This window comes from Anastrepha obliqua, chromosome 3 (assembly GCF_027943255.1).
Source record: "Anastrepha obliqua isolate idAnaObli1 chromosome 3, idAnaObli1_1.0, whole genome shotgun sequence".
In the NCBI taxonomy this organism is placed as follows: Eukaryota; Metazoa; Arthropoda; class Insecta; order Diptera; family Tephritidae; genus Anastrepha; species Anastrepha obliqua.
The window spans coordinates 95,634,499-95,658,571 of record NC_072894.1 but is presented as its reverse complement, the minus strand read 5'-3'; the positions used below and the strand labels follow the sequence as shown (position 1 = coordinate 95,658,571).

The following is a 24,073-nucleotide window of genomic DNA, read 5'->3' as shown; positions in this document are numbered from 1 at the left end:
ATAAAATCTAATGCATAATTTATGAGATGGATTTCCTTGGGTCGTCATCAGTTGGTGCACATAGAGTACAGCTGAAATAGTGGTTAGGACACTAAAAAAGTGGAAGTGGAAGTATCACAGCTGTATATTAGTGTGAAATTAGTACGTTTTGGCACAGTACTGACCGCGCTCGATGCCCAGCAATTGCTTTCGGCTGCTTACTTGTTTATTTTTAGTTAGTATTGTGGAGAAATAATTAGGAGGAAGAGATAATCAAAATTTCGTTCGAACTTAGTTTATATATACTAGGCCGGGTCGATTTGTGGGGAGGCAAAAAAATCGCCCATTGCTCTGTGAAAATCATATTCTGGGGATCAAAATAAGAAACTTTGCCGAAGGAACCATACCTCTAAATCGTATTCTGATGTCCCCCAATTTGGGTCGAACTTTTTAGTTTCTTTTCTCATGTAAAGGCCAAAAATGGTGATATTTTGAAATGATTGTATGTGGAATCTCCCAGGGGAGTTCCAGGGGGTGTGCCACTGGCATGGGTGGATCGGCCGTCCAAAGTTAGTGGGGGTCGGTCATACATTTGGAAGCGATTGGAGCACTCTAAATAGGTCAAAGTGGGATTTTTCGTTCGACCCAAATTGGGGGCATCAGAATTCGTTTTAGAGGTATGGTTCCTTCGCAAAGTTTCTTATTTTGATCCCAAGAATATGATTTTCACAGAGAAATGAGCGATTTTTAAATCGACCTGCCCTAATATATACTACAGGGTTTGATTGAAAAGTAATGAGCCTTCCCGCGCGATCTGGAAGGCCTTCGACGACGCAAACAGACGAAGATGTGAACCGCTGCGATGTGTGCTTCCCCACCCTCCCTACAGCCCAGACCTGTCCCCTCCGGACTTCTTGTTCCCGCGCCTGAAAAGAAGGCTGAAAGGGAGGCGTTTCGACTCCATCGAGGCGGTCCAAAAAACAGCCGACAGCCGAATTGAACGCTATTCCGGCGGATGAGTTTAAAAAAAGTTTCCTGCAGTGGAAGGACCGCTACCAGTGGTGTATTGACGCTCAAGGATCTTATTTTGAAGAATATTAGTTGTATAAGCCAAAAGGTTTAATAAAACTGCTTACAAAAAATAAGGCTCATTACTTTTCAATCAAACCCTGTATGTATATTGCCGCACAGCGGGATATACAAGGTGGCGCAAAAGTAACCTTGCGATGTTTTTTGGCTGTAATTTAAAAAAAAACAGAAAAACTTTGATTCTTCTTGTGCATTATTTTTATTTGGTCTTTTAATTTTTTTTACATCAAGTCGAGAATATGATTTCATGTAAATGGCCGCGGCCACAGTTGATTGCCATTTGAGTCCTTTTTATGGCATTTTCCATCACTTTGGCCAAAACTCCCGGCGATAGGTCCTCACATTCTTGACGGATATTGTCTTTAAGAGCTGCAAGAGTCTGAGGCTTGTTGACATAAACCCGCGACTTCAAAAAGCCCCACAAAAAGAAGTCTGGAGGGGTGAAATCAGGCGATCTTGCTGGCCAGTGCAAATCGCCAAAACGGGATATTAGGCGCCCGGGAAATGCATCCTTCAGCATATCGGTTGTGGCACGTGCAGTGTGTGCCGTTGAACCGTCCTGTTGGAACCACATGTTTTCCAATCCCAATTCATCAAGTTGCGGCAAAAAGAACTCGTTGATCATTGCTCTGTAGCGCTCACCATTCACAGTAACCGTTTGGCCCGCGACGTCTTCGAAGAAAAAAGGTCCGATGACTCCTCCAGAGAAAACAGCACACCATACAGTGACTTTGAGCGGGTGTAATGGTTCTTTGTGGGTTACACGCGGATTTTCAGTGCCCCAGAAGCGTACCCCTTCAAATCCTGTACCAAAAATCGCTGTAAAAAGACCGTCGACTGATACCCATTTGCGTGGCACGTCGTCTGGTCGATGTCGACGGCGCTTCCATGACATCCTCGGCTACAGCAGCAATATTCTCTGCAGAACGGCTACTCCGGGGTCTGCCAGCATCTCGTGTTGTGCCAGTCTCTTCGAGGCGAGCGGCTAAACGTCGCAGTGTTTCACCAGTAGGCGTTGGACGGCGAGGAAATCTACGACAAAATTCACGTTGTGCCAAAGTCACCGACCGATTATTAGTCAAATAAATAGTCGGCAATATTCCGCGTTCTGGAGCAGTGTAGCGTAACATTGTTTATTAACGTGTATTTCGCATGTGTTTACTACACAAATGTCAAAACAGAACTGACATTAGGGACCAAGCGCAGAATTTATATTATAGCATTTTCTGATAGAAGGATTACTTTAGCGCCACCTGTTATATATATATATATATAATTGGTGCGTACACCCTTTTTGGGTGTTTGGCCGAGCTCCTCCTCCTGTTTGTGGTGTGCGTCGTGACGTTGTTCCACAAATGGAGGGACCTACAGTTTCAAGCCGACTCCGAACGGCAGATATTTTTATGAGGAGCTTTTTCATGGCAGAAATACACTCGGAGGTTTGCCATTGCCTGCCGAGGGGCGACCGCTATTAGAAAAATGTTTTTCTTAATTTTGGTGTTTCACCGAGATTCGAACCAACGTTCGCTCAGTGAATTCCGAATGGTAGTCAAGCACCAACCTATTCGGCTACGGCGGCCGCCATGGCCGGGATACGGCCATGATAAAACCCAACGGGCATTTTAGAGGGTTTCCTATGCTGGTGGACTATGCACTCTCGCCTGCGCTTGCCATTACAACGTTCACAATACTCTTACCCTCAAGGAAGAGTGGAAATGGGACAATGTAAGACAGGGAAGGTCTATCCATGTATTTAAGTACATAATAGCTCAAGGCTCGAGGACAGGGTGGGCGGAGGTTTATATTTCGAATATCTGGGGATATTCTTCAGTTTGATGGCAATAATAAAAGCCGTGGCACTGGTGCAGTGTGATGCGATACCTGAAGCTGATATCTACATTTTCACTGCTAGCCAGGCGGCGATAAGGTCCTTTACAAAACAGAAGACAACCTTCAAGGTAACCTTGAAATGAAGTACATGCCCTAACGAGATAGCTGAGTCGTTTCACCTAAAAGTAACATGGGCTCCTGGCCATTGTGACATTGAGGGTAACTGTAGGGTCGATGAACTAACGAAACTTGGCACCAAGTTTACTGAGTAGGTACACAGGCAATGACATAGGCATACCCTTACAGACATGTAAGCTACTTATATTTGATGAAATTGTACGAGCAGCGAATGAAAAATGGCGTAATGAAACCACCTGTACAATCTCCCGATAATTATGGCCGACTCTCAGTGCTAAACGAACAAAATCTCTGCTAGCCAAGATAAGCATAGTCTTGGCACACTGATTTCAGTTATAATAGGGTACTGCCTAATAGGCAGACAAACCCATCCTTTGGGGCGTAACTTCCGCAGAAACTGTCTAGATAAGGAAGTGGAAGAAACGATCTCGCACTTCCTATGCCATTGTCCTGCTCTTATCCAGATGTAGATTTACTATTTTAGGTAGAAAATTATTTATTGAATGGGAATATCTCAGTATTGAGGAAGTCAGGTATCTCCTAAAATTTTTGAAAAGCACTCAGTGGTTTTAAGGGAGATAAGTCAAGTTCCCCACGCGGCATCACAATAGGCTATGAGCCTGAGTGTGGTCCTCAGTGGACAATCGATTCAACCTCTACTATGGTGTGTTTAACACCGCCGCAAACCTCAGATTTAAATATTATTGAACATTTATTGTAAATTTTGGAACGCAAAACGCATTAAAAAAACTCGTTTCTAGCGCAGTTTACTCAAAGAGCGCATAATAGAAGTCTGAAAGAGTAGGTATAACATCTACAGAGCTGACAAATTTAATTGTCTTGATGACACGTCAGCTTCAAGTGGTTATTGATGCTAACGGTGGATCGACTAAATACTAAGAAGCAACAATATCTAGGATTAAGTAAAGTTTTCACCCTAAAGTAAGTTATTTTGGTATGTACTTGTATGCAAGTATTGTAAGTATGTAGACATTTGTCCGTCTTGACATCGATTTAATCGTGTAAACATATTAAATTTCGATACGGCGATAGAATTAAATGCGAATAACGCAAGAAAAGAAAAAAAACTAGATCAGATGATACAAAATCCGAAAATCAATACCATTAGTTGTATGTATCCATTGCTTATACACGTGCGAACATAGTTATGTATACTACATCCATACATAAACATAATGGGCGCGGCTTCGAGACTTAGGCGTCCCACAGTAGTTTACTTTATGCAAACAAAAATAGAAAGAGAATATATGTATAAAGAAAATTCGTGCATTTGCTATATGGAGAAAATGTGCTACACTATTAAGGAAAAAATGAGGCGGGTAAAAAATCAACGGGATTTTTAAGTAACTTGAAACTTGAACTATTAAGATATATGTATGTACATACATATAGAAACAGAAATCTTAGTTATAGAAATTTTAATTAAACATCGTGGAATGGGAATACAAATTTGATTTTGATGTATATAAAGCCTACAAGTTGGCTTTGTATAATTTTTGTTTGACCATGAGCTATACTTAAAAAAAAAAAAAAAAAATTTTCAAAAGAAAAAAAAAAAAACTAGTCAAAACTAGCAAAACTGCTGATGTTGTATTGATTACCGCGAGGTGTATACCATATTAATATCCTTGTAGAAATCAAGCTTATAAAGAGTCTTTCATTAGACAATTTTTGTAAGTTAGCAGCCATCAACACTGAGGTGTTGAGGAGTTTGTTAGCTTCCTCATTCGCGTGTATCGGAAGATTGAGCGAGTTTTTTAATTTATTCAGCCAGCGTAGATCTTTCAGATCTTGTGGCCACGATGAATATCCTCATTGCGAACGAATTGAGTCGTTGAAGTCTGCTTATATTACTTTGACTGGTGCAACCTCATAATTGCGTGCCATAGGACCACACAGGTTTTATAATGTGCTTATATAAGTACATACATATATAGCTATTTTATTATGTATGGAGAGCTTTGATCTTCGTCCAATTAGCCATTACCAGATGGATTTCATGCCGTTTAAGTTTTATATGATATGCTCCTCCCATCGAAACTTAGCACTGAGCATTATGCAGTGTTTGTATGTGGTATTGCGGCACCTAGAAGTATAATTGTTGGCAAAGTTTACACGAACTTACTTGGCATTGTTCAATTTTATGTGCCAAGTCTTTGTCCATTCTTCAATAGCATTTGTTGCAATTTGAAGTTTGGCTGCAGCTCCTCCTTTTTTACCAGTTACTAGAATAGAAGTGTCGTCGGTGAAAGTGGCGATCCAGCTATTCGGGGTATCGGCAAGGGTCTGCTGTATAAAAAATATAAGAGCGGTCCAAAAATACTTCCTCACGGCACACTAGTATTTATTTATTCCAGGTTAGAGTATTAATTTCCTTGTTTAACACGAAAGTAGCGTTCGGTCAGATATGACTTTACGAGGACGCCTCATTTGGGCGGCAGGTCTTTCGTTTGTTATTGAAACCGTCATGCACAAATTGAGCAAAGAAATTGAAAAATAAATGAGTAGACAATGCCCATATTTTCATAGCTTAAGTTCACACTGTCTGTCTTGAATCGACTCTGGGCTGTTGGCGTAGACCTTCTCTTTCACGTGGCCCCAAAGAAAAATGTCACAAGGTGTTAAATCACAAGATCTCGGTGGCCAATTGTGATCACCTCTTCGAGAGATAACACGGTCCGGAAACTTTTCCCGTAAAAGATCAATGGTTTCGTTGCTTGTGTGGCACGTAGCGCCGTCTTGTTGAAAATAAACGTTGTCCAGATCAATACCATCTAATTGCGACCATAAAAAATCGTTATTCATCTCTCCTGCTTAACACCTAACACCTGTTATTGGTATACCCTTTATTATGATAACCCTAAGCGTCGAAAATGTTGAATAATTCGTATCTTTGGCTAAGAAAGGACGGAAACTTATTCCCATACCCAACAATAATTTCATAATATATTATTTAACCACGAGGCCGTCAAGATCGTTTGGCTATTTTTGGTGAAACCAAATCAAAGATAGAATTTATATAAATTAACAAAAGGCAATTGCATTCGGCGTGAAATTGTGAAAGTAGAGCTCCAATGTTGCTTAAAAATCATAAAAAATTTTAGCAAAAAATCGATATGCAAAAATTTTTACAAAGCGTAAAACTTGAGCTGTATGGTCTTTGTTACATGTAGAACTGAAAAGCGAAAACAATTAATTAGAAAATGAACACGCAGTCAAAACTTTGCAACGTGTCGCGCTGCTACTATTTTGATTGGCACTGTAGTTTCGATAAAAAATAATAGACAATAGGATTGTACAGATTAAATAGGAAAAACGAGTAAAAATATACTTTATATATATACAGTGACCAACAAAAGTCTACACACACCCCCCATTTCCACTGGATTGAAAGTTCAAAAACTTTACTGAAAAATGTGTTTACACAGTTTTATTTGAAAGCTTTTTCTAATCATTATAAACCTAAAAAGATCCATTCACATTAACATAAAATAGCAAAGCTATGGCAAAAAAACCTAAACCCAACGTTGACAAAAGTTTACATACAGTACACAAATCACTCCAGTGTGAAAAACTTCACTTAACTCTAAGTAATATTTCTTCTTAGTATTTAGTTGGTCCACCATTAGCATCAATTACAGCTTGAAGCCATCGTGGCATCGAGGTGACTACATTTGTTAACTTTGTAGAAGTTATATTGTTCCAAGCTTCTATTAGTCGTTCTTTGAGTACTGAAACGCTTGAAATCGGATTTTTTCTAATTTTTCGATCTAAAATTTCCCAGACATGTTCAATAATATTCAAATCTGAGATTTGCGGTGGTGTATTTAATTGCCATGCTCCAGGTAAAGCAGCCAATCCTTCACAATGTGTGCTGCGTGCTTTTGATCGTTATCCTGTTGAAAGACCCAACCTGGGTGAAGCTCCAAATCACCCACCGAAGATTTCAGATTGACTTCCAATAGTGATTTGTATATATAGCGATCCATATTACCTTCAATAAATATCAGGTCAGTCCATAAGTTCGTGCGTTTTTTAAATGTGGTTTTAAAATGAATCAAAAAGATGTTTAAAGTATTTATTAATCAATAATATATTTTCCTTCATTATTTACAATACCTACCCAACGCTTAGGCAAATTTTTAATTCCCTGCTCAAAAAATTTTTTGTCCTTGGAGCCAAAATACGCTTCGATATCCCTTTTTATACCTTCTTCTAAGGAAGGGATTGAAGTCCACGGAAAAGGTGATAATCACAAGTTGCAATATCTGGAGAGTATGGTGGATGTAGCATTAGCTCCCATCCGAGCTCGTTCAACTTGCCTAATGTTTGTCTTGCGTTCTCGTGGTGAAATAAAACTTTGCGTCTATTCACTAAAGGCGGTCGATTTTTGTTAAGTGCCTCATTCAGGTTTGATAGCTGATGGGAATAATAATCAGCAGTTATCGTCTGGTTTGGTTCCAGAAGTTCATAATAAACAATACCGGCCATATCCCACCAAATAGACAGGAGAATCTTCTTAGGGTGAAGGCCATCTCTAGGGGTCGGTTCTGGTGTTTCATCTTTATCTAACCATTGGCGTTTGCGAAAAAAATTATTGTAAATGACCCATTTTTCATCATCAGTAACGATACGGCAGCTGAGAACACACATTCACTCTCTGCTGAAGGTTGGCGACGGAAAGTCTATGCGGGACCCATTTTCCAAGCTTTGAAACCCATGCGATGAATTTAACCTCTGAACTATCATATCGACTGTCAAATTTGGCTCAGCTTCCACGAGTTCGAGCAAGGCGTCGGAGTTAACGACTTCAGGGCGACCAGCGCGCGGGGCATCCTCCACGTCGCAGTTACCACTTCGGAATTTTGAAAACCACTTTTGCGCAGTCATTACACTCACGGTATTCACCGAGATTCGAACCTACGTTCTCTCTGTGAATTTGAAATGGTAGTCACGCACCAAGCAACTGCCCATAACCTCAAAAAAATACCATAGTTCCACAGAAATCGTTTTCAATTTGAGCTTCCCAAAGCGAATCAATTTTTTAACTAAAAATCGCATCAAAGCGAAGAAAGTTTTTTTTACTAAAAACAACGCCAATTTTAACGTCACTAGAAAAACAAAAGTTCAAAAGATTAACACTACAAAAGTAAGATGAACGCAATCATATTTTTAATGGGTTTTGACCGCAGCAGTATTATTAAAATTGTACCTACTATCTAATACTTAACTGTTTTTTTTCTAGAGGTAAATAGCAAAAAGGGCGGCTAATAATCCCAGCGATTGCACCTGTTATCCTTGTGAAGGTTGAGGTAGTTGGCGTGATATGTTTTGTTGTCTCAGCCATTATTGAGCTGCGTATTTATGTATGTACATATGAGAGTATATTTGTGGTTTCGCAGTTGGATGGTGAAAATAAAAATTTCAATAAATCAGCGGTTGTTTAGCGAAAGGATTTCATTTCGCCTGTGACATTACCTATGTACATATTTCTTAAGAGGTTAGGGTTTCATTTAATGATTGACAGGCAAATATTCAACACATTTAATTTAGTTTATAATTTGGTTTCATCCCTTGAAACTGTCATGTACATCAAAATATGTACTTACGTTGTCGTGAAGACTATCAAATTTCAGCACTTTATGAAATTAGTAACTAATTTGTTTGCAGTAAGTTGGGTGGTGCAAGCAAAATATGTATATAAAGAACTGTGTAAGTGTGTGACAACTGACTCTGCTTTATTGGCGCACTAACCGCCTAAGTGGCTTTTGCCATGTTCAACCGGTTTATTTCAGGTGCCAATCGACGCCAATTAGAAATGTCAACTGAAACCAAGTCCTTGTCCACTTAGTCCTCCGAAACAGAGAGCTTTTGCGTTTGTGTCGATTCGTATGGCGTGACATAGCCAGCGGATCCGCTGATTCTCAATTCGCTGTGCTATGTCCATATATATACATAGTTACTTATCATACATACGTCTCGTCCTATCATCTGTCCCGTCGCTAACACGCAAAGGTTCATAAATTCTCCGCAGAATCTTTCTCTCGAACACACCGAGGGCCGTCGCATATTTTTTCCATGACCAAAACAAGAAATACCTATTTTTTAGATTTCTAAAAATCCTGACAAAAAAGCTTAACATTTTTTGCAAGGTTTTAAACTTTGAGTTATATGATTTTTGTTGTAGTATGAACCATATCTTTACAAAAAATGAAAATAAAAGAGGTAAATAAAAATGCTATTCCTAAAACACAAATGCCTGCAATCTATCAATAATCTGATTCCTAACTAAAAATCCTCCTGCAATTCATACTATCGTAATGACAAAAAAATGTCAATTACAATAAAACTACAGGTTGATTTCTGAACACCTAAACACTCATTAAGATTCCCTACCGAAAGCGAGGGCAGCTGAACTCCTAATTATTCAGCAGTCAACTATTTCAGTGCTAAAGGTGCCAATATTTATTTACCCACGGCCAGATAGTTACACAAAATGTGCTCAGATGTCGTATCATCCTCTATACAATGCCTTCTTCAGTTGGCAAACTGCTGTGCGTGACGAACCAAGGATGATACTTAATCAGGTTTGACCATCACCTATGGTGAAAAACAAAATTGTGGGAGTAACTTTGGCTGCCACATTACCGGGGACTCGGCAGCAGAACTCCGGCCGCTCATTGCACACGTATTCAATCAGTTCAATGCGTTCAATCAGTCGTTGTTATGTAGAACTTTTTTCGTATATCACCAACACAAACTCAGTGTTTTCGTAAACAAATCGCTATCATGACCTCGGTTACGTCAGCCAATCAGCTAATTTTTTAAAATTCTCTGAGAACCGGTTAACGATTTTGACCACACCTTTTCACCATATATAATTGGCGGTTTTTAGGCCAAGCTCCTCCTCCTATGGGTAGTGTGCGTCTTGACGTTGCAACTTTACGCCGCCTTCGAATGGCAGATGATCTTTTTCATAGCGAAAAACACTCAAAGGTTTGCCATTGTCTGCGAGAGGCGATTGCTATTAGAAACAACTTTTTCTATCAAATGGTGTTTCCTGCACGGGGTTTAGAAACTGTGCATTTTCGAATGGTAGTCACGCACCAACGCTTTCGTCAACGGCGGCCGCCATCTGACTATCTGTAGGGATAAAAAGAAAGGTTGACCGTTTGATACCAAACCCATACACAGTTTTATCAAAGGGTGATTTAAGAAATTCAGTGATACTTACTTACCTTATGTTACTTACGTCTTTATTTTTTTCATTAGGAGAAGTCGGCGGTTAGGTCAGTTAGAATATGCCATTCCAGATATCGCTGTCTGCTTTTACACAGCGTGTGATAGTTACAAAGGTAGCAAAATTAGCAAGCATTATTTTGTCATCCCGACAATCGTACAATGGTTTCCCGCAGAAGCCAGTAAGCGTTGATATTCTAGCCGATCTGAATAGCCCTTTCTTAAATATTTACGTTCTAATGGATCTCTTGTGTGATTTTACACTGTTTAACATTCAAATTTCATTGTGTAGCTACTGATTAAAATTTTTATTACAAGACAAGTATTTAGCAAGAATAACAGTCTTAAATTCCTAGCTCCGTTTATGGCCTATGTAATAGGCTGTTCCTTTGTTTTTACATACATGTGAACAAAAAAATACTTACGTTTTACATTTATATTTAATACAAAATTCATCACCGTGATTGAAATTTAATCATTTAAAGCGGTTTGGCTTTTATTTACTTTCTAAAGTTAACATTTTTACAGGAAATGTGTACAATGAATAGCTAATCGTTTTACATAAATTTAATAACATTTTTTATGCATAAAGCTAATTTTCGCGCATATTTTAATCCATTTTTTATATGCCAAACATTCATTAAGTTAACACTTAAGCCATATAGCCGTTTGTGAATTTTTAAACGAAGTGAATATCTATTATAAGAAAAACGTTTGGGAGTGATTTGGGAAGTGCCTTTTCTAGCGGTGCTAATTATCGGTTTGGCAGACGCTGTCACGTTTTTTAGGCTGTGCAAAAACCGAAGCCAGCCCGGACTTTGTTAATATTTTCTGAACGTATAAACGAGATAAAACGATAGATTTGCAAAAGTTATTTCGAATTTTTTTATGGCCTACTAAACTTTTCATGTCGCATACTACGTTGTTAAAAATTAAAAAAACCGTTAGAATGTGAAATTAATTTTTAAAATATAATAAGTTTTATGAAAGCTCATTAAAAACGTATTTTGAGGTTTAAAATTTGGTGAACAAAATGATTACAGGAAATATTTTCATGGGTCACGGCAAATGAAAAATTCTCACGGATGAAGGAACATTTAACTATTTTATTTGAAGTAATTTATTAATTAATTTATTCCAGTTTGTAGCAAAGGTACTGCAAAGTCTCCTCTGGTTTTGGGTGAAGGCATTTGGGCCATTTGTTTTTAATTGGCGCTAGCACGAAAAGGGTGGATAAATGAACCTTGTTGAATTCGATGAAAATTGCCTTGCGATTCCTGCGGTTATCAAAAAAAAGAAGGATATGTATTGTTGCAAACCTATTTCATGCCTATTTTTCCCATACCTCCGCGCAATTCTTTAAGTCTCATACACAAAAATTGTTCGTTTTTTAAGTCAAATCAATCAGCGTGCGATTTGCCATCTAGGAAAATACTTTGTAGTGCTCGTTTCGATATTTATTATTGACGTTTTAAGCACGGTGAAACTCAATTTATTTATCAACAGTTTCACCAGGATTTAGGAGCTCATGCAACATTATAAGGAAATATAAAAATTTAGCTGTCTACATACAGTTTAAAGAATGTTTGATTGAACTCGCATACTGAACGCAGGAAAAAAGAGTATTGTCGTGCGAGCCTAGCAATGTTGTTGACGCAGTTTTTGAAAATTCATACATTTCTAGTTAGCCTCATATACAAGATAATTCATCTAATATTTGGAATTTGTAATATTAATTTTTTTTAACCCTAACTACTATAATGACATTCGTGATGTGTCCATAATTTAGTTTATAGTTAGATATGGCTTTTCGCTTGAATAAAGCTTGCCCTTTAGCTTCAGTCTACTGAAGACCTGTTGGCTGAAGATGAGAAAAACAAGTAGGCGAAGCTCATTTCCAGCTATAGTGGTTGGTTCGTTGGTTGAAGTGGTGATTCACCAAGAATCCAATTAGTGCTTCCGCACCATTTTTTTGCCACACTCTCGCTCACAACAACTTATACGATTATTTCTTCACGACTATATTCAGTATGTGAGATTGACAAACCTTATAAGACTGTTTACGTCTATTCCGGCCAGCTTTTCGATGTATTCAATCCTCGCCTTCCATATGGCAGAGGAAGTGGAAGATAGTTTCCTTTTTCTCCGGTTGATTACAACTATGGCCGTATACATTTTAATTAATGCCCATTTTGATCAAGATTACATTCCTGATTGCACCCAGTGAATACCGATTCTGCAAGAATGTTATTCCTGGCAGATCCCCTCTTGCTAGTTCTTCCGCGTTTTCGTTTTATGCAATGTTAGGATGCCCAGGACGCAGATTAAGGTAACGTTATAGTTTACTCTCAAGGTGGTAAGTCTATTTCTTTTTTTCCACTAGTTTAAGGGTTGTTGTAGCCGAATCCAGTGCCTGGATTGCAGCTTGGCTATTCCAAAGAATAGCGGTATTGCTTTTAAAAGAGGAGTCAGCGATTAGTAGCCTACAAGCTTTTCCTATGGCTTCCGCCTGGAAGATACTGCGCAAAGATTTTTGAATTCTAAGAATATATACCTACTCCAACACCACCATTCATTTTTGAGCTCCGTCTAGTTCTGGTGACTATGTTTGGTGCGGAAAATAAGCGAAAAGCCGCCGTTATGGCTACTGGCAAGCTTTATTGTGCTATGCTATTCAATTTACAATATTGTTCCCCAAATGGCATGGAGGACACCTGGTTTCAACCGGACGGCGTTGCGTTGCATGCGAACAACCTTACTCAACATTTCGACACCCATTTGTTTATTTTATAACAACTGCCAAATTTGATTTAATGCGATGGTAATATGCTCTCGTCACGGTGGAGTATGAATGTTGCACCAACTATTGAGAGACGATTATAGAGCTGAAAACTGGAATCGAAGATGCGCCATTGCTGAAATTAGTGTCAAAATTCGCGAAAATGCATTGAAAAATCTGATTCACAGTTTCTAGAGCAAGCCGCGGAAGTAATTCAAATGATATAATGTTTCTTGTTTAATGACGAGGTTAACTATTTACTATTAAGAGAAATATATGTATATGTATGTATATTAAACAGTAGTCAAGTGATTTTTATTGATAGCCGCATTTAATTCTGAACTAGCTAGATGGATCTCCCTGGCATAAGCACATAAAATTCTTTAGCTGACCATCTGTGCATTTAAAGTTATGATGTAATTTTTATTCAAAATACATAGCTTTAAAAATTTGTTTGTATCACTTAAAATCGAGTTCTTTGATAAAAATACTAAATTCTACCTCTTATATATAAAGTATATTCATACATACATACATAGTCACATATGTCAATATAAATAAAATGTATTTATATAAGTAAGTACTTTGTATATTCAGTTTTACTTATGCGAACGATGGACTATGTCAATTTTGAATTTGCATTAGCTAACAACTACATTACTTAAGTGGGTGGAGCTCGTGTATTTCGTTCCAGTACTGCTGCGTCATGGCACGTCGACTTGTGGACGCACTTGCTACTCCTCCGCCCCTGTTGCGACAATATTCCGCCACTGTGAATAGAAAATTTGAAACATAACATGAAAAAGTTTCAGATTTGCTGTCAATAATTTCTATATTCATATTTGCATTTGCATACAACCATGGGCGCAAGATAGGGATGGTTTTGGGGTTCAAACCCTCCCCAAAATTTTGACATCAATTAAGGATGCCATACTTAGCACGACAATAAAATTAAAATATTCAATCAGCGGTCCAAATTTATACTATAAAAAATATAAAATAGAACTGGTCAAAGATGTTGGCCCTGCCTTCGTGTTTTTACACCAATGATAATGCGAACATTATGGTGAGTTTGAATTTAAAAAATGACTCAGTAATGCTGTGAAGTAAGCTGAAAAGAATGGTTTTATTCAAAAAAAAAAAAAAACGTCCAGGCTTAACTAAGCGTTGATTTTCGTTATCGTATATCACTGTGTATGGTACACCGTCCATAGATTCATTTATTCGTCATTTAAATTATGGATTTTTAAAACAAAAAAATGTACTCGTTGGCTTTCCCCTTTGACTTTTTCTCGGTAATACCGCGCGCCTTGATGATAATGGTAATTTTAAATTAATTATAATTTTAAAAGGCTTTCATATTTCTAGTGATGACAGAATGAGACTTAGGGGAAGTTAGAATTAAGTACTTGCCATAAAATAATTTGTAATATGAAGTCCCAGAAAAGGGCAAGTACAGTTTTCAAAGCTATAGAACAGTGCCGAAAAAATATACTACGGAATACATATAATTTATTAATTATTCCAGCAACTCTTTCCATAACAACCAGTGAGAATGCAAGAAAAATATATCAGAATGGAAAACAATTTGAAGCTACAATTTCCTTAATTTCCTTCATTCAGGCGATGAAAACAGACTCGCACACGATTTCTTAAAACTACCTTAAATCTCTTCAAGACTCTATTCCAAATCAAATTTTTGAAGTAATTGCAAAGCATGATGACATTACTAAATAAAACAAATAATAGTTTATAACCAAAAAGTCTTTTTATCTTGGCATTTTCCTCTGCGATCTTAGTCAAGTAACTGAAAAATTAACATTTGTCGGTTTTAATTTACAACTAACATTAAGAGAAGAGGAAACGAAAAAACAAAAGGAAAATATTTAACCTTAATCAAGTGAGAGGGAGTGTATTTAAAAGTTATCAGCGGTATATTTGTAGAGACTCCAACCCCCACGGAGGAAAGAATTTTAGAAAAATTTGTTGAAAACAATCGACGGGTCGAAACTAAATCAAAGTTTTTTCTATTTTCATCCGACTAAATATCTTTATTTGTTTCTTTGGAATTTGAATTTAATTTGCTTTTATTAAAAAGTATTTTTTTTTGTTGTCTTCTTATTGGTTTTTTCGAACATTGAGAGAGTTTTGTACAAATCCCTCCCACGAAAAAAAGCCTAGTCGCGCTTGTACATATGTACATATACAACAATCACTGATGCTTCTGTTGGAGTACAATGATTGACGTTTACACATCTAAATTGGGGATTGTGTGATTAAATTTTCCTAATCGTACATGTGAGCGCATTTACAGATATACATATGTTCATATATATGGATGTATGAACGCCTGTGCAATTTAATGTAAATTTCCTTTAAGTCCAACAGCGTTTTGGTTAGTTTGCTACCATTCGCAAACGATGGCCTGAGTTTTTGATGTATTCAAGTGCAAGTGCACATATGTACCTATATACTTACATATATAATTGGCACGTACATCCTTTGTTAGATGTTTGGCCGAGCCCCCTCTCCAATTTGGTGTACGCGTCCTCCTATAAAAAGGAGGAATAGTTTTATGCCGAATTCGAACGGCGACATATAAATATATACCTATGTAGTTGTTTATGAAGAGCATGACATACTTATTTATATCTATGTATATGTAATATTGTATATGTGTTGGCGGCTGCCGTAGCTGAGTGGTTTGGTGCGTTTTAAATATTGCTATTGCAGGGTACATAAATAAAATAATAAAAATCGAATATGTATATAGAAATGATTAGCTAAAATTTGGTTACTTGCACTTTGGGGACAAATTATAGGTACAGTACAATTCCGATGTGTGGCACCCTTGCAGAGTTATTGAATACTTCTATATTTATAAACCAATCTATTCATATTCATTACATACGAGTGGATAGGTTTGGTGCCGAAAAATGAAATTAAAAAGCGTAGACTCAATAATTGATACCGTAGTATAATTATCGACCAAAGTTATGGGTACAGCACTTTATAATTAATACTTAAGTTTAGTTATATTCATATGTATGTACATATGTATATGCACATACGAGTAAATTTATGAATGTGCGTTGTTATGCAGACGATCACATGATCACCAGGATAGAATCACCGAAATAAGATTTAGTGGAGCGTTTGGAGCGTTAAAAACATTAAAACCTAGGATGTCTTAGGGACTAGATGAAATAAAATTATCTTTGCGAAAATGTGTTAAGAATAACATAAATAATAATCTCTACCTATTTAAAAGTTGTGCATTTGATTTTTAAATAGCAAAAATTTATGATTGCAATAACTTATGTGCTATAATGCAAATAACGTTGTAGAATTTATTTTTTTTGTAACAGAAGTGGAAGCAACTGAAAAAATAAATAGATTATGGATAATTAAATGTAAAAAAAAAATATTATGTGAACTATTTGTTTATTTAAATAATTAGCATACAAAAAAAATTGTTTTCTGTTATTATAGCATAAAAGTAAAATCGAATTAATTATTAAAAACAAAAAAATGATGACTATTTAAAAGAAAAAAATTAATTAACAAAAAAATTTGTCTATTGAAAAATTTACATTTTTTCAAATATCATCTTCAATTTCACTGATGTTAATCATAGGCGCTACATTTAGACAGCTGTCGTCGTTGCACTGTAGGCATGCTACACTGCAGTATAATCCACTTTTTCGGCATCCGCATACAGCTCCACATCCTTTTTTGCAATTGCAAAGTAACATTTTTAATAAATTTTCCGAAGCAGGTAATTGATTCGTAAATATTGGATGGCAGGTATTATTGGAATAGTTCCATCCCCAATTTTTTGGATGATTAAATCATTCCCTAACCACATCTGGATTTGTAGGTAAACCCGTTTTAAGTGTTCAAATGCTGCATACGATGTGGGAGGTAACGAAGATAAAAGAACACTTGTGTCTTTGGCAGTTGCTTTGATGAAAGAATTGAACTTGAATGTATTCAAATCTGTCATTTTTGCCGGAGCACCATACAGTCCCAAAATACATGTAATACCAGCTTGAAATATATTATTTGCATCTTCATGTACATTTTTAAATACTGCTGCTGAGTCATGTAGATCATTCCGCTTCTCAAAATTTTTGATAAACTTAATTTTTGTAAAACGCAGAAGTAGTATCACAGCCCGTGAAAGCATGTAAAAATAGAACATTTTCTTTGCATGCTGGTAGAGATTTTTCTAAACTTTTCGATGAAAATATTTGTTGGTTAAAGCAAAGTTAAGTCGGGATGGTTTTAAAAAATATATTTCACGATCAGTAGGCGCCAATGCCGTTAACACAACCAAGACGTCAATGTCTTCAGAAATTACAACAATATTTTGAGATTCTAAACTAATTGCTGTATCAACAATTAATTTATCTGCATCGCTTTCTGCTTGGCATGTATAAATATTGTTATCAGCTAATTTTATTCTTAACATTTCGATTAGGCGAGATTTATTTTTTTTATTCGTTAGAAATTTATCTTGAGCGATTTTTAACGGCATATTTTCATCAAATTCAATATCTGTACTTATATTTTTTAGTGCGCGACGATTCCTTTCAGCAGATTTAATACCGTCCTTCTTATATCCATCAAATACCACGTATGCGTTATTATAATTATTCCTCAAATATTTTACGTAATGTTCGCATATCATTTTGAATGTTTCATTTAATTGCCATGTTGCAACGATATAACAACATGCCTCCATCAATAACATAATAAACATTTCTAAGCTTTTCAAATTAATCTGAATTTCTGGGAATAATTCGTAGAAAGTTGATTTTTTTGTCTTTCGCAGTTGGCCATCTTCAAACAGAGCAACTGGATATGGCGCCAGTTCATAATTCATATAAGTTTTTAGTTCATCATCTGTTTTTTTCAACACACAAATACGTTGAAACAGCAACAATGGATCAACGGGAATAACATTGTCATGCATTTTTATTTTATTATTTTTAGCCAATAGAGAATTTATTTTATCTTTCCTTAATAACTTCAATTCGCGTACATTTTTGCCTTCGATTTTCTTCATAACTTTTAAACCTTCTTCAAAAGCATTGTAACAATTTATACTTTTATCACCGGTAATTCCAGTGGCAATTGACAATTGCATCTGTATCAGGAAAAGGACTGTGTTCTTTGAAAAAGTCTACAAATCTTTTTACATCGAACCATCCCTTTCTATTCTAGCATCTGTAGAATCACTGTGTTGATGACTTTTATTGAAAGATATGTCACAAAAATTTTCTACGCTTTCAATAATATCTTTACTATAAATAACTCCTCTGATCCATTTATAAACTACACTTTCAGTGGCACCTAGTTTAAAAGAACGACGCTCATTCCTTTCATTAAAGTCTGCTCAATAGTCTGATCACTTGCAATACCAGAAAAAAAAAATCTGATCGCCTAGATGTGAAATATCCTGTTGTATATTTTTCGAACTCTGCTGGATCCATTTTATACTGTAATTCCTTCATATTTTGCAGATAAGTTTGTGCAGCCTTCACTATTACGTATTCCCAACATTCACTCAACACGTGTCACTTATAACTGAACTAGGCAGAACAAATTCATAGTACGCCGCAGCTGCCGTTCCCCTCTTCAAGTTTGACTACCTGCTCAAGGTCTCTTCGACCCTTCAAATAAAATGGAACGTTGGGAAGATGTTTGTCTTTATCTATTTAAGTTAAATTTAACGTAGAACTAAAAAAAAATATTTTCAACTAAATATTATGCTCCAATATATTAATTTTTCATATTTTTTTGTTTAAACAATGAAAAAATTAATTGCACAATATAATATTGGTAGAAGTTACAATTTAGAGGATACAAAAGAAAATTCTGTTGGTTACATGGCAATTCATTCAGTCCCTATGAGATCCGAGGTCAAAACCCCCGGGCACTCCACTAATTAGTTTTTCTTAGTTTTTATCGCCGATTCAGTTTCAGTTGCGCGTAATACCTCGATTGAAAGTGGCAAAATAGGTCGAAGTGCGGATTTACCATTAGAAATGCGTAAAATTGTTATCAAATTGTTCTTGGAAAACAAGTCTCTGCGCGAAATCGACAAAACAATTGGCAAAACGCATTCTACGGTGCAAAGTGCTATTGATAATTACGTTAATACTGGTAAATTCGAGACTAATTACCACCAAACCGGAAAGCGAAATACATTGACTCCACGTGAGGAACACACCATAGTAGCATCAGTCGCGCAAAATCCAAAAGTAATCTCCACGATACTATGTCGAAATATTCAAGAGTCTTTGCATAAAAAAGTAGGCCCACAAACAGTCCGTAATTGTCTGCTTAACGCTAGTTATAGCAGAGTGCACGCCGCAAACCCCACATTTCAGATATTAACAGAAAGGAGAGATTGGAGTTCGCCAATGAGGTTAGAAAAACGTAATTTTCAGTGATGAGGCGAAATTTAATGTTTCCGGATCAGATGACCCTTCAAAAGTTTGGCGAAAAGAAAATACAGAACTGCATGAAAAAAATCTTGTTCCTACTGTTAATGGGTCCCGGTGGTCTAGACCTCGAAAAGTTAGGGTATTTTCAGGAATATATTTTTTAAAATAAAAAAAAAAAATGAAAAACGATATTTGAATTTTTTAGGAAGTTCTTTTATATACAAAAAAGAAAAAAAACATTTTTTTTAATTTTAATCATTTAAAAAATGGCGCTGAAGTTGACCCTCCCGAAAAATTGGACCCGGACGGTGCTGTCTATTTTGGCTCTTCTATTTATCTGAAGCACAAAAACAAAAAAAATATTCATCAGTATGATTGCAGCTATGTGCCGTACTAGAATAAAAAAATTGACAAAATGGCGCAGTTTTGAATTTGGCACTCTAAAAATCGGGGGTTTTTCAGGTTTTTAATCAAATAAATACGAAATAATTGAAAAAATAATATGATGCTAGTACGGGCGATAGCCATTGGTGTTGTGAGCAACATATTCAAATTTCAGACGATTCGGTTAAATAGTTTTTTTTTGACAATACCAGACCGCAAAAAGCAGTTTTGAGATAATTGAGTTTAAAGTTTTGATCATTTAAATATGACCATTCATGCCGCCGCGTGACGAAACTGACTCTACCTGCTAAAACGGCTGAATAATCGAAAATACAGGGAATATTCCTCCAAAAATTTTACAGTGTATTCTTAAAAGCTTCTACTTTCGAAATATCAAAAAAAAAAATCGATTTTTTGAAAATTCTAGACCACCGGAACCCCTTAAGCATCGAGGAGCAAATGCAATGGTTTGGCGGTGAATAGCTGCATCTGGGAGAAATGGTTTTGATTACAATTTGAAGTACAATTAGCATGACTTAAACTTGGACTGGATGCTAAAGGGTTCTTGTTTCAACAAGACAATGACCAAAACACTGGTCTTATCTCATGGAAAATTGGCTTATTTACCGCTGTAAGCAGATTAGAAAGGAGAATCAGAAAGAACAAATTAACATCAAAGATGTCATTATAGACAGCGTTAAGTGTTGAGTGGGAGAAAATTGCAACTAATGAAACTAACGTATTGGTAAAAGTGTACATCGACGTTTGAAAGCAGTTATTAAAACTAAAGACGGCCCAACAAAGTACTGAATACTCGTTTTTTCTATTATTATTATTTTTGAATATTCTTTATATGGCTATGTACGTATCATATATTTGCATAAAATTGTGCCTTAAATAGTTATTACCTTAAGTTCTCTAATTCCAGAAATGAATTCGGACCAATCAGCTACTGTTCAGACGTGAATGAAGAGACATTGTGTTAATTTTTTTCGTATATCACTAAAACATTCTTAGTTTGTTCGTAAATAAACCGATTAATTACCCCTGCTATGTCAGCCCATGATCTGATTCTGTCAAATTCGCTGAGAGCCGTCTGATATTGGCCACAGCATTAAAAATCTTTTCACCATGGTTGTAGACGTTATATGCCGATTTCGTGTTCGAGAATAGTAGTAAGAGGGTTCGAGTGGACTTGCAATTCCTCTGCTAGTTTTATGAATTCTGCTTCGTCGTCGACAATACGTATTTGAAGATCTCTCTCTTTCCCCCTATACACGTTCGACTTTTTGACGTGTCATGGCGATTCCAATTTGTTTGTACCCTTTGCATGATATTTATGCTCCGTTTTTTAAGAGCTTGAGATCTTAAAATGATAATATCAGGTGAAATGTTGTTGAAATGAACTTTTATTTCTTATAATCTGGTAGATTATTTCATGGTATTTATTGAATATTGAATATGATATTCGGTATGTGTCCGCTGCGGCTACGAGTTACATGGTCCATTCTATTAGTCCAATTTTTGTCTGCTTTTTCTCATAAATCTGGTCGCAAGGCATCAATGCTGGCTTGAATATTGCAAATGATCGATTTTTAAGCCCGCAGTTATGTTTGAAAACAAAAATTCAGCCAGTATACCTCCATAGTGCTCGCTATTCACCATAACATCAACTCCTTCCTCATTTCGAGAGAAGTAAAAACCCATGATTCCGTCAGTGCTCTATGAACTTTGTGAAGATATTTTTTTTTCGAAATAAATTTCCGCAATTTAGAAGCGCTGTAGCCGCGTTTAACGATTTATGATGACTTGCCAAAGCTTACTGTACAGAAATGCGCAAAACAGTGTTGCCAATCTCAGCTGTCAAACCATAGTTATCTATATCGATAGTTCTTATGCTGCTAACATCCGATATATACCTATCATATGTTATAAATTATGCATATCATGACTTTGTAGTCCAGTTTTAATGCAGATGTTTTCACTGTGTACTCCAAGTATCAGCCACTTCCAATGGCGAAGTTTTTAGAGTAAACTGGTCAAGAGATGACTAATTGCAAACTTGATGGATAACAAGTTGTCCGTCCCGTTTGTACTCAAGCACGTATGCATATTTAAGTACTTCTGCATACGTACATATACATAAACAAACTCGGAGCATAGAGGGCATGTAGAGAAATTCTGAGTTGAATAAGCAAATTTCTTTTGCAGAAGGGATACTTGCAAAGTGATATTATACTCGTAATATTGTAGAATGACAATGGGATGGATTTAAAATATTACATGAAATTTTTTACCAACTGAGTTATTTTAATTCGACTATTTTGAGTTCTATTTATGTATACTTATACATATACATTCTATCCAGACAGATAGGCTTTCCGTAATTGTCCTCAAAAACTGTTCGACCACGGATGCGGATGAGTTGATTTCCGTATTTTTCTCAAAACCTGTCCGGCCATTATTATTGCGCGCTAACTAATTTTTAATAAATTTTTATCTTCTGGAGTTTTCATCAACGATTGGAGAATCACAAATAGATATTACCCCAAATTTCAAAAGTGGCGAATTATAAGTCGATTTCGAAGCTTTCTACTATAGCCAAATTTTTGGAAGGAATAATAAAGGAAAATATATACTTTGCGACTAAGACTTTAATTTCGCCCAAACAACATGGATTTGTCACGGGTAGAGTTTCCAAGGTAGATGTGCTTTGTGAATATGGTTTTTCAACTTTTGCTGAAGATTTCCAAGTCCATTGTGTTTACACGGACTTTTCTAAAGCATTTGATAGAGTTTCTTACACAATTATACTACGTAAATTGGCCTCGCTAGGTTTTCATTCTGTTTTCTTTCAATAGTTGAAATTTTAATTATTCAATAGATGATGTTTGGTATTGATAGAACTGTCAAAAGGTACTGCCTTCTTTCTTTTAGAGCCTCTACTCTTCATTCTATTAATTATATTAGAACCTGTTTTTCATTGTAGTGTGACTGACGGTTGTTACGTGGATTACTGATGTGCTTGTTGGATAGTTTTATCAGTAAAATATGGACCGCAGACAACAAAGCTGCCCTAATACTAAGAAATAATTATTAATTTAAAAAAATATATTAGTAAATTGCAATTTCTCAAACAGCTCCGAAATATCGAAACAGTTAATATACAGGGTGAATGATATGAAGTGTTACCAACTTCACACTGATTGTATCTGTAAAACAGCTCATGACATCAGCGTCAAAATTGTTCTAATGGCAGTTCAATATATTGTTTATAAGCCATCAAAAGCATTTGCGTCTCAGTTTTGTTAAATTTTTTTTTCTGTGATGGAATTCAAACGTAATAGTGTGATTGCGTTATATTTGGCTGGGAAATCACAACCAGCCATTGTTCGTTAGGTTAGTCACCTCAAAGTGAATAAAATGTTTGTGTATCGCACTATAAAACGTTACAATGATACTGGTAGCATTGCAAAACGCTATGGTGGTGGACCAAAAAAAACCGCAACAACGCCAGAAATGGTTCGGAAAGTGAAGGTTCGACTTGAACGAAATCCACGTCGAAGTGGAAGAAAAATGACCAAAGAACTGAAATTATCGCAAGACAGCATTCGACGCATATTGAAAAATAAGCTGAAGGTCAAGGCTTACAAGTTTCAAAAAGCACACGATCTTTCACCCTCGCGAAAAAAAGTTCGGAGCGAAAGAGCAAAGGAGTTGTTGCTCTTGCACGAATGTGGCGAATTTCCTAACATTGTGTTTTCTGATGAAAAAAATTTCCCATTGAGCAGTTCATAAACACTCAAAACGATCGTGTTTACTTGACCGAACGCTCATACGAGAAGTTGAGCCTACGTATGACCAATCGAAACAATTTCCCATCGCAAGTAATGGTTTGGGCCGCAGTGACCGCTGATGGACGCTCTCCAATCGTTTTTATCGAGACTGGTGTCAAAGTGAATGCGACTTATTATCGGGAACATATTTTAGAAGCTGCTTTAGAGCCGTGGACACGCAAACATTTCGGTCGTAGACCATGGACGTTCCAACATGACTCGGCACCGTCTCATAAACCTCGTGTAAACCACAAAGGCTTTCGAATTCGCCAGACGCAAATCCGATGAACTATTCCATCTGGTTCATTTTAGAGAGCAAGGTG

General features: G+C 36.4%; 1 protein-coding gene across 1 annotated transcript in view; it reads left to right on the top strand.

Moving 5' to 3' along the window:
* LOC129242694 (protein furry-like) overlaps positions 1–24,073 on the top strand; it is a 110,219-nt gene that overhangs the window by 72,765 nt on the left and 13,381 nt on the right. The gene's annotated exons all lie outside the window — the stretch shown is intronic.